Source organism: Lygodium microphyllum, chromosome 26, assembly GCF_053477565.2.
Source record: "Lygodium microphyllum isolate KBCC chromosome 26, Lygodium_microphyllum_v1.1.10, whole genome shotgun sequence".
NCBI lineage: Eukaryota > Viridiplantae > Streptophyta > Polypodiopsida > Schizaeales > Lygodiaceae > Lygodium > Lygodium microphyllum.
The window spans coordinates 36,129,071-36,142,124 of NC_141160.1; positions in this window are offsets into that span (position 1 = coordinate 36,129,071).

A 13,054-nucleotide genomic window follows, 5' to 3' on the forward strand; every position below is an offset into this window, starting at 1 on the left:
AAGACATTTAATAAGAAGTTGGCTAGCAAGCACATAAGGGAGGGATCACTTGTGCTACGGTATGATAACCACTTTGATAACAGAAAAGATGCTAAACTTGTGTTTAAGTGATAAGGGCCATTCATGGTCATAAGGAGATATCCAAATGGTAGCTATAAGCTAGGTGACATGGATGGGAGGGTTCACAAGACAAGGCTAAATGGATGGAGACTCAAGCCTTATTTTCAAAGAATTAGGGATACTTTAGAGCAATAATTCGACAAAGAGCCACCAATGAGGGGGGTGTAGTCCTCCCTGCCCTATTGGACCATCATTAGTAAGCTAGAGGCATGAATGCCTCTAGCCTAAGGGGAGGGCTAACGATCTGGGTTTTTTACAAACCGGATTTCTACCACAAAAATTGGCCAAAACCCTATCAAGAGCCTTACCCATAGCTTAAACCCTACATCTTATCACTTTGGGTTTACTCTTCAAGACTAGGTATGTTACATTGCTTCTTGATTATGATAACTCTAGCAAGTGGGGAAACAAGTGCTTAGGAGGAATGTCAATGTAAAGGATAAAAAGGATGGGTTATCTTAATGAAGATGGAAATGGATTACACCTAGGGGTTGAGTGAGTACATAGATTTTTTCAAAGGACTAGCCTCCAACTACACTTAGGTTCCACCAGCATCACCAAGATTTGGGATCTATCACCATCATTACAGGACACCTCACCCTTGTACACAAGTCAATATCCACATCATGGTGTCATTTTGATCTTACACAAAATCTTACAAGCATGGACCCTCTCTATCACATGCTTATATGTATTTATATATATACATAAGGAATTAAAGCCATAGTAGCTTTTTGAAGCCATTTTTATCATTTGAATAAATCCCAGGGAAAATCGAATTTCAAGAAAATCACCGCGCAAGCTCGACCAATTTTGACCTGTGGTCTACAAAGCTGTCGAAGAAACGTTTTTTAGATTCTTCACCGATTTAAAGTTATGAAGGCGCAGACTGCTAGCTGTAGGCAATTTTCTTCTCTTTTTCACCCTTATCACATCAACTTTTTATTTTTTCCTTCTTGTAAATATATTATAATAATATGCTTTGGGCATCCACCTCTTGTAATCTAGCTTCCTTTCTCTAGCTTGTCTACCACCACCCTTGGCTTCTTGCATGATGACCAAGGTAGGGACTTGTCCCATCCACTATTCTCCATATTATCAAAGATGCCATACATCATCTAGGATTATATTAATCAAGATTATTAGCTTAACCTAATCCCTCATGGAGGCTATATAAGGTGCCCATGGAGATGTAAAGAAACACAATCATAAGTAGATGAGAGCACTCTAGATCACCAAGCCTAAAGGGGAGCCATTAAGAGCACATTATACAACACCCTCATGCTAGTCCATCTCTTTGAGGTAAGCTATGAGTGAGTCTCTTTTTTTTATATAGCATTCCGTGAATACATAATGGCAAGCTTCCTCTACCACTTCTCCTCTTATCCCCCTCTCTTCTCATCTCTCTCGCTCTCTCTCATATTCTAATATGACGCCTAGATCAACAGATCATATGTACTCTCTTCTGATTCTCCCTCTTTGTTCATACTTAAACTTATTAAGTAAGACTTACCATATGCTCTATTGGTGGGAAATCCTTATTTTCTCATGTTATATATATGTTTACGGGAGAAATTAGGAGCCATCATCTCTCTTAACCTTCCATTATCTTTATTTTCCTTAAGATAAGCTACAAATTCTCTCTTGTGAAGTAGTGTTTTGGTTCTTTCCATTCACTTAGGAAAGGGATATCCTAGCCCATCCTCCCTTTGGTGAGATGGTGCCCTTCTTTAGCTCTCTTAGTGAGGATTGGAGGCTGGGTGGGTAAGGGACAACCCATTCATCTTTTTATCCCTCACTTACAAAGCACCTAAAGCCTAGGATTGAGGAGAAATCTCTCGAAGATTTGGCCAAGGAGATGGCACATCTGACCAATGAACAAGAGCTGGAGCGCATGATGAAGCTTGAACATAAGCTGACAGCTATCACACATGCATACATCCATTTGGACATTGGAAGGCCAACACTAGAGTTCACAAAGCTCATAACCCTTGGCATGGGACGAGCAACAACATGTTTGCTCTCGCTATGTAGCTATCGTTGAAGAATTCATAAAGGTTTTTCAAAAATCCACAGCTAGAGAATTCCTCTTGATACCCTCACTCTATACTTCTCAATGTGTGACAAACAAGGAAAAGCTCGAAGCAATCAAACAAAAAGAAAAAGGACAAGGTGACTGTGCAGAAATGATACTCTAGCCAAAGTTTGAGAGCCAAAATTGGCCACCAACTAATGACACTCACTGAGCAAAGAAAAGCCCTTTGGACATCAAGACATGATCCCATGTACGTTGCCCCAACCTCATTAAGACTGTTGGCAGCGGTCCATGAGGTCCAGCTTTCTACCACTGTCCAAAAACATCCCTTGTACGATAAAGTGCTTCTAGAAGAAGATCTATACGTGGCTAGCAAGCTAGGAGTAGGGAGCATGGTTCTTAATGTTAGCGTATAAGTCTTTAGCCTCACTCAAGACCCTGCATTCCTAGATCTCTATGCTTCCCCCATCAATACAACCCTAACTTGTTCAGCTGGTTTTGTCCAAGCCTACATGATAGGAACCCTAAACCATCTTTTGGTTCTACACTAGAGTCACCCAAACCTCTTGAGCAAGAGAAAAAAAAGCTCTAAACACCACACCCTCTTTCATAAAAAGTAATGGAGGCATATTCAAATGGGTAAGAACAAGAGTCTAGAGCTAACGCCCCCCAACCAGGGGCAATTGCCAATGCAATCGAATGAGGGGCTAAACGAAAGGGAATTAGCTGAAGATCTAGACTCTCCAAAAAGAGAGGCAGTTGTACCCTCACAACCTAGCGAGGCTATTCAGCAAGCCTCAGGTATGTCCCATGAGGACACATTAGAGAAAGAGAATGTTGACCCAAACCAAACACATCAACGATTGACCTAGTTTAGGGTCCCGAGTCTTCAAGGGATACACCTCAATTGCCTAAGAAAAATAGAAGAAAATAACAAAAATAACAATGATAGTTGCAAGTGGCTTTAGACACCAAGAAGATTGAAACCAAGAGTACTGAAGAGCTGAGGAATAAAGCATCAAGTCCACCCACGAATGAACCCATTGCCATCTCTCCTAACAACTGTGAAACCTCAGACATATCTGTGAGTTTTGATAAATCAAAGAAACCATTACCATCAATAGTTGCTTGGAACACTCAATCCACCAACAATAGACCTTACATTGACCAATCAAGAGTGGATACAACAGTGTCACAATAGGTTGACAAAACTATACTAGTCATATCCAAGGGAAACCATGACACAATAGTAGCAAAGCCTCAGGAGGAGAGACATGAAAACCTTGAGTACATAAGCAATCCTAGCATTGACTAATCTTGCTCATCTAGCTCTGAACCCCCAACTATGTTAAAGCGTAGGGAAACTCCCAGAACCTTGGATGACATAGCGACTGAGCAAGCCCTCATTGAACCTAGAAGTGTCATTGAGTGCTTGACTGAGTTGGATGCTAAACTCAAACTATTTGCACGTGCCTACATCCTTGCGGACATGGGCACATTCCCTAGGGAGCAGCTTGAGGAATATTTGGTATATCCGCTATCCTGGGAAGAACAAGAATATCTTAATGAGCACTATGACAAGCTCATATATGAATGCATGCAACTCATTTGTGACAAAGAAGCCGACGAACTACACTTAGCTGTGACATTCAACGAAGTGCTTGCCAACCAAATCTCTTTGAGATAGAGCAGCTAAAGTGACAATCAGAGGGTCGAAGTCAATTTGAAAAACATTAGTTTGAAAACCGCACTACAACGGCTGAAATTGGAGCCCAAATTATGATAGTTTTAGAGGAGCGATTGGCCAAATGGCGGTCTCAAAGAGAGCTGACCTATGTGGCACCAACTTTCTTTCGAGTATAGACTATCATTCAGGGTATGGACTTAGCACAGTAACCAGCCAAGAAAACTCTCTGATTGATAAAATTCTCACTGAGAAGGAGCTACATGTTGCGAGTAGACTTGGACAAGGTACCATGCTACTCGATCAACACTCCAATACAATCATGAGTTCTACAATTAGTTTTTATCCTCACGAAGTGACATGGATGCATAAATGTGTACATAAATAAACAATGTGTTTTATGATTGTGTATAGATTAGTACAAAAAAAAAAAAACAAACAAAGCCATCACACACACACACAAGCAATGATGATCAAGTGAAGGTGATACGCATTGAAGTCAACACTATGGGGTTCAGATAAGTGACGCCTTTTTGAGTTGCACTTGTTCATTATAGTCAAAGCATATGACTTGCATGTACTCTCACAAGTTGCCAAGTGAATGCATGACAACATAAGTATCTGTACGAAAGCATTCAATGTCCAAGTCACCACAAGACTACCAACCCCAAAGATCCATTATGGAGAAAGCAAAAGAAATACCAAGAAACAAAGAGCTGTGACAGAAGCCCCATTGGAACAGAAAATCACCCCTACAAAAAGCACACATTGCTTTTGAGCATGGCCCAAAGCATAGTCATTGGCTACTCTCCCTTTTTTAGCCAGACTCTACATTTGACTCACTCTAGTTGCTACTTGGATTGTTTTGATGTCTCAAAGTTACAAAGAGGTTTTCAAAATCTCAAATGTATCTCTTCATCTCAACAATTGTTTCTCTAGCATCGAGGCTAGTAACACAATTGTCTTTGTAATATCCATTTTTCAAAGCCTTCAGATCTCGATGTTTCTCAATCCAAATGAAAGATTGATATATTGCATTGGTTGTATTCATTTTATCCCAAAGAAAAGAGAAAAAAAAGAGGAAAATAGAGAGAGAGAGAAAAGAAAATAAAAGAAAAAAAAGGCACTCACAATCACAGCACAACACCTAGGGGTCCTCAAATTAGGTACGTCTAGTGACCTTGGTCGGTTGGCTCCATTGCTAGTCCCCTAGCCCTTTATACATCCCCCACAATTGTTCAGGGCACACCAAGGGCAAGACATACCTAGGGTGCTCGTCTCACCTATGGTTAGACCTATCACACTGAACCATTTGAACAATTCTTTTTTGCACTCCATCTTAGTGCATAGGCAAGGTATGAAAGACTATGGAAAGTACATACTCTGCAACTACTATAAGTAGCCACCAGCTACAAAAAGATAAGGAATCAATGAGCTCAAGTGTGCTACGTCATGTTGTTAAAATCACAAATGATGTGTCAAGAAGCCTTTAATTGTACTTTTCCTCAATATCAATAATTTTTTCCACCCCATTGAACCCTTGCTTCATCCACACACTGCTATGAGGAACCTAATCAATAGTCTTTCAACGAGCTTCTAATTATGTACTATCTAAGTATGCACATGCACTCACATAATATCTGCACCACACTCTATACATAGTTTGGGTCCTCAAGTACATGACATTACTCTCAACGTGCCAATGTGTCTCCCAAACTAATCAAACTACGTCTTGTGCACGATAAGAAGACTAGCACTACCCCTAGGGAGAGACCACATATGAGAGGTTTTTGATTATGCAGGTATTGAAAACTCCAACAAAAGTACCGTCAGCTCATCACGAACACTCAACTCTGAATTCTTATCCTTTATCATCCTATAGGCCCACATCCGCAGAATCCCCATAACATCAACACCTGTGCCGATCCATGAGTGCAACTCCTAACAAAAAACAACCCCATCACCAACTCCAACAACCCTATCACCCACAAAGCAGGCCAACAATGTGCCCCCAACGACCTTCATCCGCACAACCACCAAAACTCCTCCACGGCAAACCACAATAGTACCTTCCATCCACATCTTGGGTGCATGCCAAAGCCTGCTACCTACGATGGTGAGTGCTGTGGGACTGACACTCGTGTAGGAGGGGAGTAATGTTAACCCTCAAATGAACAAGGTAGATGGGCGATAGGAAGAAAGCTAGGAAGATGGGAGGACAATGGGAAAAAGGGCCTAGGCCACGGTCGGCCATGTAAAAAAGGGAATAGGGTTCTTCTATTTCTTTGTACTAGAGTTCTCTTTGGCTTACACAACTAAGAAGAGTAAAACTGTTTTCAGCCTCCACCTCTGTGTGTATTCCCCCATTGTGCAAGCAAGAAAGCTACAAGTGAGACTCCTTCCTTCTCTCCCACAATCTTGACATGGTATCAGAGCCTTGTTTGTGGTAAGGAGCTCAAGAAAGCAAGCCAAGCTCGCGGTGTTCTGGTAAGAGGAGCAGTGTTGCTTTCATTTTCTGTTTTGGGAGCAGATCTCTGCAGGTAGCACAGCCGGAAAGTGCAGGAGTGCATTGTCTCAGGTTGAGACGCCCTTCGCGACCTTGTTTTTTTTATTTGAGGCCATTTCGGGGCCTGTTTTGGAGGCGGAAGTTTTCTGCACGCACTCAGGAAAAGGCCCAGTTTTATACTGTGCAGCCACTGTTCTACGGGTCGGTGAAAAGTTACTGTAGAAATTGCATCGTATGCTTGTGCGCAGAGACATTGGGAGTTACAGAATCATCCCTGTTGCATGTTGATGCAAAATCATCACTAGGAAGTGACTGTGTGGTCAAATACCACTTTCGTCAGTTTTGCAGATTTGCCTTTGTGAGGCTGAAGCTGTGTTCTTTGCAGTGACAGAATTTTTTGCAGTGTTCTGTAATGGCGTCTGATTCTCTCTCACAGATTGTCACTGAAAAGCTTGACAAGAACAACTTCCAAGCATGGAAGTTTAGAATGACGAATTTCCTTATGGGAAAAGGATATTGGGAATTTGTTCCAGGAAATGAAGAAGAACCAGTTCTTCCTGATGTTCCCAATCAACAGCAAATGCAGGCATTTAAAGCATGGCATGAGAGAGCCAGGAAAGTTATGTACTGGCTGTCTATCAGCATTTCAGACTCTATGATTGTGCATATTCAAGATGCAAGTACGCCAAAGGAGGTATGGGATACTTTGTCAAAAATGTATAGCACAAATACGCAAGCCAGGAAAATGCAGCTCAAGCAAGAGTTGCATAATGTGCAAAGAGAAAGCATGAGCATCAATGAGTACCACATGAAGGTGAAGAAGATTGCAGATGCACTTGCTTCCATTGGGTCGCCAGTGGAAGCTGATGATTTAGTTTTTGTGACCTTGAATGGTCTAGGAAAGGATTATGCGCAGTTTCGGACATCCATTTCAGTTCGTGAAAGATTTCCTGATTTTGAAGAGTTGATTGCTCTTCTAATTTCTGAGGAGCAGAGAAATGGTGGTGCATCTTCTTCAGGAGGAACTTCAAAAGAAGCTGTCTTCTACTCAAATGCTGGAAGAGGTAGAGGCAGAGGTAGAGGAGGCCGATTTGGAGGCCGTGGTAGAAATCAGAATATGCAGCAAACTCAAGAAAACCAGTCCTATGGAGGAGAACGTGGTAACTCTAGAGGCAGGGGGAGCCAAAGAGGTCGTGGTGGATGGCAAAAGAGGCCAAAATGCAAACAGCAATGTTGAATGCTACTACTGTGGTAAAATGGGTCATATGGCTAAAGACTGCTATAAAAAGCAGAATGACATCATGAATAGGAAATTGCAACAAGGGAATTATGCATCTTCTAGTAGACAGGGTGATGACAGAAATGAGCATTTGTTTAAGGTGCAGCACATGAACAATTCTGTGACAAGTGCAGAAGAAAGCAACGATGTATGGTATGTTGAGTCAGGTGCATCAAACCACATGACAGGTCATGCAGAATGGATGGAGGATGCAAGGAAAATGGAAAAACCAGGATTTGTGGAGAGTAGTGATGATACTGCACATCCTATTGTGCATATTGGAAAAATTTCTTTGTCTATGCAGGATGGGAAAAAGAAATACCAGTCCGATGTATTTCATGTCCCGAATATCACCAAGAATCTGGTTTCTGTTGGTCAAATGGTTGAGCAAGGCTTGCAGGTCAGATTTAATCCTCATGGATGCTTTGTTGAGGATATGAAAAATAAAGGTCGCTTGATAGTAAAAGGAAAGAAGAAGGGCAGAATGTTTACATTGGATGCAGACATGTCTGAATTGAGTGCAGCAATGTTTGCACATGGGACCGGTGTAGTTGCAGATATTGATATCTGGCATAAACGCATTGGTCATGTTAATGTACAACGACTTAAATCAATGTAGGCCCAAAATATTGTTGCAGGATTGCCCAAATTCAAGGTTGCAGAAATGCATAAGGTATGTGAAGCCTGTCAGTTTGGAAACAGGCAAGGAAACCATTTCCTAGACATGTTCAAGAGAGTGAGAAGCCATTGGAATTAATCCACTCTGATGTGTGGACTACTAAAGCTGCATCTCTTGGAGGCTATCATTATTTTGTCACTTTTATTGATGACTATAGTAGAAAACTTTGGGTGTATTTTATGAAAAAGAAAAGTGAAGTTTTTGGGCATTTCAAAACTCTTAAAGCTATGGTTGAAAAAGAAACAGGCCTGCAGATAAAATGCCTAAGGTCAGATGGAGGGGGAGAGTACCTCTCAAATGAGTTTGCAAGGTTCCTGCAGGAGCATGGCATAAAGCAGCAATATTCATGCAGTCATACCCCACAACAAAATGGAATTGCAGAAAGGAAAAACAGGCATATTGGAAAGGTATCTCGTGCCATGCTCAATCAAAAAGACTTGCCAGATTTTTATTGGGCTGAAGCAGTTGCTACAGCAGTCTACATAATGAACAGGACTCCCACTGCAGCAATACATGGAATGACTCCAGAGGAGAGGTATACTGGTAGGAAACCAGATATTTCTCATTTGAAAATTTTTGGTTGCATTGCCTATGTACATGTGCCAGATGAGTTGAGATCCAAGTTGGATCCAAAAGCTGAGAAGTGCATCTTTATTGGTTACTCTCTGCAGCAAAAAGGGTATAGATGCTATAACCCTTCTACTAGTAAGTTTACAATGAGCAGAGATGTTTTTTTTTATGAGATGAGTAGCTAATATAAACCAGTAAATGTGATTGATGATGTAGATGCACAAAATGGTAATGCTGCACAGAATTCACAGCAGCAGTCACAAAATATTAGTGGACCTGGAGCGTCCTCTAGCAGTGGTTCACATTCTTCGCCATGGACAGGCAGATTGAGATCAGGAGAATCTTCTCAAAGCAATGCAGATAGTGGTATGCAGGTATCACAAAAAGGAAAAGAGAAGGTTGATCAGCCCATGTTTGATGTGAATGCGGGTCACTCTTATGTGGATGGTGAATCCAGTGGCTCAGAACAGAGCATTGATGATGAGTTGGGTATTCCTTCTATTGTTATACCTGGAGTAAGGAAGACCAGGGATGTTTTGAGAGCACCTGGGAGTGAACCTACTTTGCGCAGGTCTACGAGAGCTAGGTATCCTGTGGATAGGCTGAAATATGATGGATTTACAGCCATTCACTATGCATATATGGTTAAAGTGATACAGGAACTAGAACCCACTTCTTTTGAGGAAGCCATGGGAAAAGAAAAATGGGAGAAAGCCATGGATGAAGAAATGGATGCCTTGGAAGCAAATGCTACATGGGAATTGGTACCTTTGCCTAAAGGTAAAAATGCAATTGGCTGTAAGTGGGTTTATAAGGTGAAGCACAATGCAGATGGTTCTGTGAACAGATACAAGGCAAGATTAGTAGTCAAGGGGTATGCACAAACATATGGCATTGACTATGAAGAAACATTCAGTCCGGTTGCAAGGATGGCAACCGTAAGAGCAGTCATTGCTATGGCTGCATCAAAGGGATGGTCTTTACATCAGATGGATGTAAAGAATGCCTTCTTGCATGGTGATTTGCAAGAAGAGGTCTATATGGAGCAGCCACCAGGTTATGTGCATGATGTTCATCCTGAGTTTGTTTGCAGGTTGAAGAAAGCCTTGTATGGCTTGAAGCAAGCACCTAGAGCATGGTCTGACAAGATAGGACAGTATCTTGTCACTATTGGCTTTCAGATTTCCAAGGCAGATTTCTCACTTTATGTGAGAAAAACAGAGAAAGGTATTATGCTACTTGTCATTTATGTTGATGATTTGATTATGACAGGTGACAGTGATGAAGATATCCTTCATGTGAAAATGCTATTGAAGCAGAAGTTTGAGATGAAGGATTTGGGAGAGCTGCGTTATTTCTTGGGCATTGAGGTGATTAGATCACCAAGTGGGATACAGCTCTTGCAGAGGCAATATGGATTGGACATGCTGTCCAAATATGGGATGACAGGCTGTAAGCCTATTTCAGTTCCTTTGGAGCAGAATGTGAAGCTGAGCACAGATGCAGGTGAGCTTCTAGAAGAACCTACTATGTACAGACGCATAGTAGGAAGTTTGATTTATATGACTATTAGCAGGCCAGATTTGAGCTATGCTGTTGGATTGGTAAGTCAGTTTATGCAGGCTCCAAGGAAACCACATTTGGATGCAGCTAGACGCATACTCAGGTATGTGAAGTCCACATTGCAGTATGGACTATTTTATGAGACTGGGGTTCAGATACAGTTGCATGGATACACTGATGCTGATTGGGCTGGTAGTATTTCTGATAGACGATCTACCAGTGGATATGTATTCTCTTTTGGGAGTGTTGCAGTCACTTGGAGCAGCAAGAAACAGCCTACAGTTGCCTTGTCGAGCACAGAGGCGGAGTACAGGGGTGCAGCAATGGCTGCATGTGAGGTAGCTTGGTTGCATAAGCTACTTTATGATATGCATCAGTCTACAGATGGGCCAGTTGTCATTTATTGTGACAACATGAGTAGTATACACTTGGCAAATAACCCAGTCTATCATGCTAAAACAAAGCACATTGAGGTGCATTATCACTATGTGCGAGAGAGGGTTTTACTAGGTCTTATTGATCTAGTTTATGTCAGCACAGAGGATCAGGTAGCTGACATATTCACGAAGGTATTGGGCGTAGAGAAGCTGTGCAAGTTCAGAGACTTGCTTGGTGTGCAAGAATTGGGATTGAGCTCGAGGGGGAGTGTTGAGATATCGAGCTCCACTCGTGATACGCCAGGGTGACCGTTGTGTATTTATGTCACCGACTTGTCAGTTGCAGACGCGGTTGGTACACCGCCCATGAATAATAGCTAGATGACAGCTATCCTTCTCTACTCTAGTTCGTGGCTCAGTTAGTATGCCACCTTAGTTAGTTGAGTTTGGTTTGAGACCCATATATAGGGTTCTTCTATTTCTTTGTACTAGAGTTCTTTTTGGCTTACACAACTAAGAAGAGGAAAACTGTTTTCAGCCTCCACCTCTGTGTGTATTCCCCCATTGTGCAAGCAAGAAAGCTACAAGTGAGACTCCTTCCTTCTCTCCCACAATCTTGACACACAAGAGGCCAACATGACTCCGGATTGGATCTCGATGCCCGCATCATAGTCTATGGGTAGAATCTTGGACTAGTAATCCCTGTGGATTGCTGGATAGCCTTCGAGCGGACTATGGATAAGCCTACGGGCTGGACTTTATGTATTTCAAAGATAAATATGATAACCTGTTAAAAAGGAGCTTGTTTAACATTGCTTTTCTATGTCAAGTGCTATGATTACATGAAGGAACCATTGCTTAAGGGCTAATTAAGGAAGCTGATTGATACATGTCCAACTAAATGTGTTAAGTAGTTAAATAACTAAATCAACCTGAGGAAAGTGCGGAGGATGAGCCATGGGTCCGTCCTACGGATGGGTGGTCCCGATTGGCCGAGAACTTTTCTCAATCAAGATGGACCACAGGAAGATTGTTCAAAAAACACGAACAGCAAGAGCATTGACCTAGAGTCTAAGTTATAAATGATCCTGATTTACGCTATTTTAGGGGGAACGGAATGGGACTATGACTTATGGCAGAGAGGTTGAGCTTCGCATCCCTCTCGTTTCCCATTCTCCTTGAACCAAGTGCAGCGTGAATCCACTTCGGACCTGGCATTTTTGCGTAAAGTAGTTCGCTGGGTTCGACGCTAGTTGCCGTTAGGAAATGACCAATAGGGAAAAACCCTAATTTAGGTCGGTCCTAAGTGAGAATGGCCAGAATACTTCCACTACGTGGCAGATGCGGAAAGTTCTAGATCGCAAACCTCGTAACATTCCATGGGAGTGTCGGGCGGAGCTTTCTAGACATCCTTTCCGATGGACTGCTAAGAGTGTCCTGAAGATAACAGGTGGATACGTTACATGTTCTCCGTACTACATGACAGTCGCAGAGACAGTAGAGAGGCAGAACAGTTACAGAGCAGTGACAGTCCAGAGACAGTACAGGGGCAGAGTAGATACAGAGCAGAGATAGTACAGAGACAGTATAGTTATAGAGTAGAGGCAGAACAGAGATAGAGCAGATACAGAGACAGTCACAGAGACAGTAACAGACACAGAGCCAAATCCAAAGCCACAACCAGAGCTAGAGCCAGAGACAGAGGCAGAAGAAAATTTAGAAGCTATGACAGAAGCAAAAGCAGATGCAAAGGCACAAGATCTATTCTTCTCTTATAGAGCCTCTACAGAAGCAAAGACAGGGCCTTGAGAGGACGAGGATGAAAATAATGAGGAAGAAAATGAAGCAGGTTATGAAAGTGCAGATGAAGAATTTTCTCTAATAGTGGATGATCTTGTTGATGTGCCTACAGAGGCTTCAAAGGCCGAAAATCTCAGGGTGTTGGATGGAATGACCATGGTTCCATTTGGATTGGCCAATGGACCACAAAGTATGCAGACTCTGTATAAGCAATGGATTAAAAGCATAAAAATTAAGTTCACCAGTGGCTCCTATCGCCCTGACTGTTCAGTCCAGAGAAAAGATGATGATGATGCCCCCTACCAACAGAAGCCAAAGCCCTCAAAGCCACAGCCTCTAGAAGGTTCGTGCTATGTGACATTCCTAGACGCATCCCCTAAATATGAATATCTAAGCCCAAAAGAAATTACCACTCACACAAAAGCAAACAAAGCTCTGATA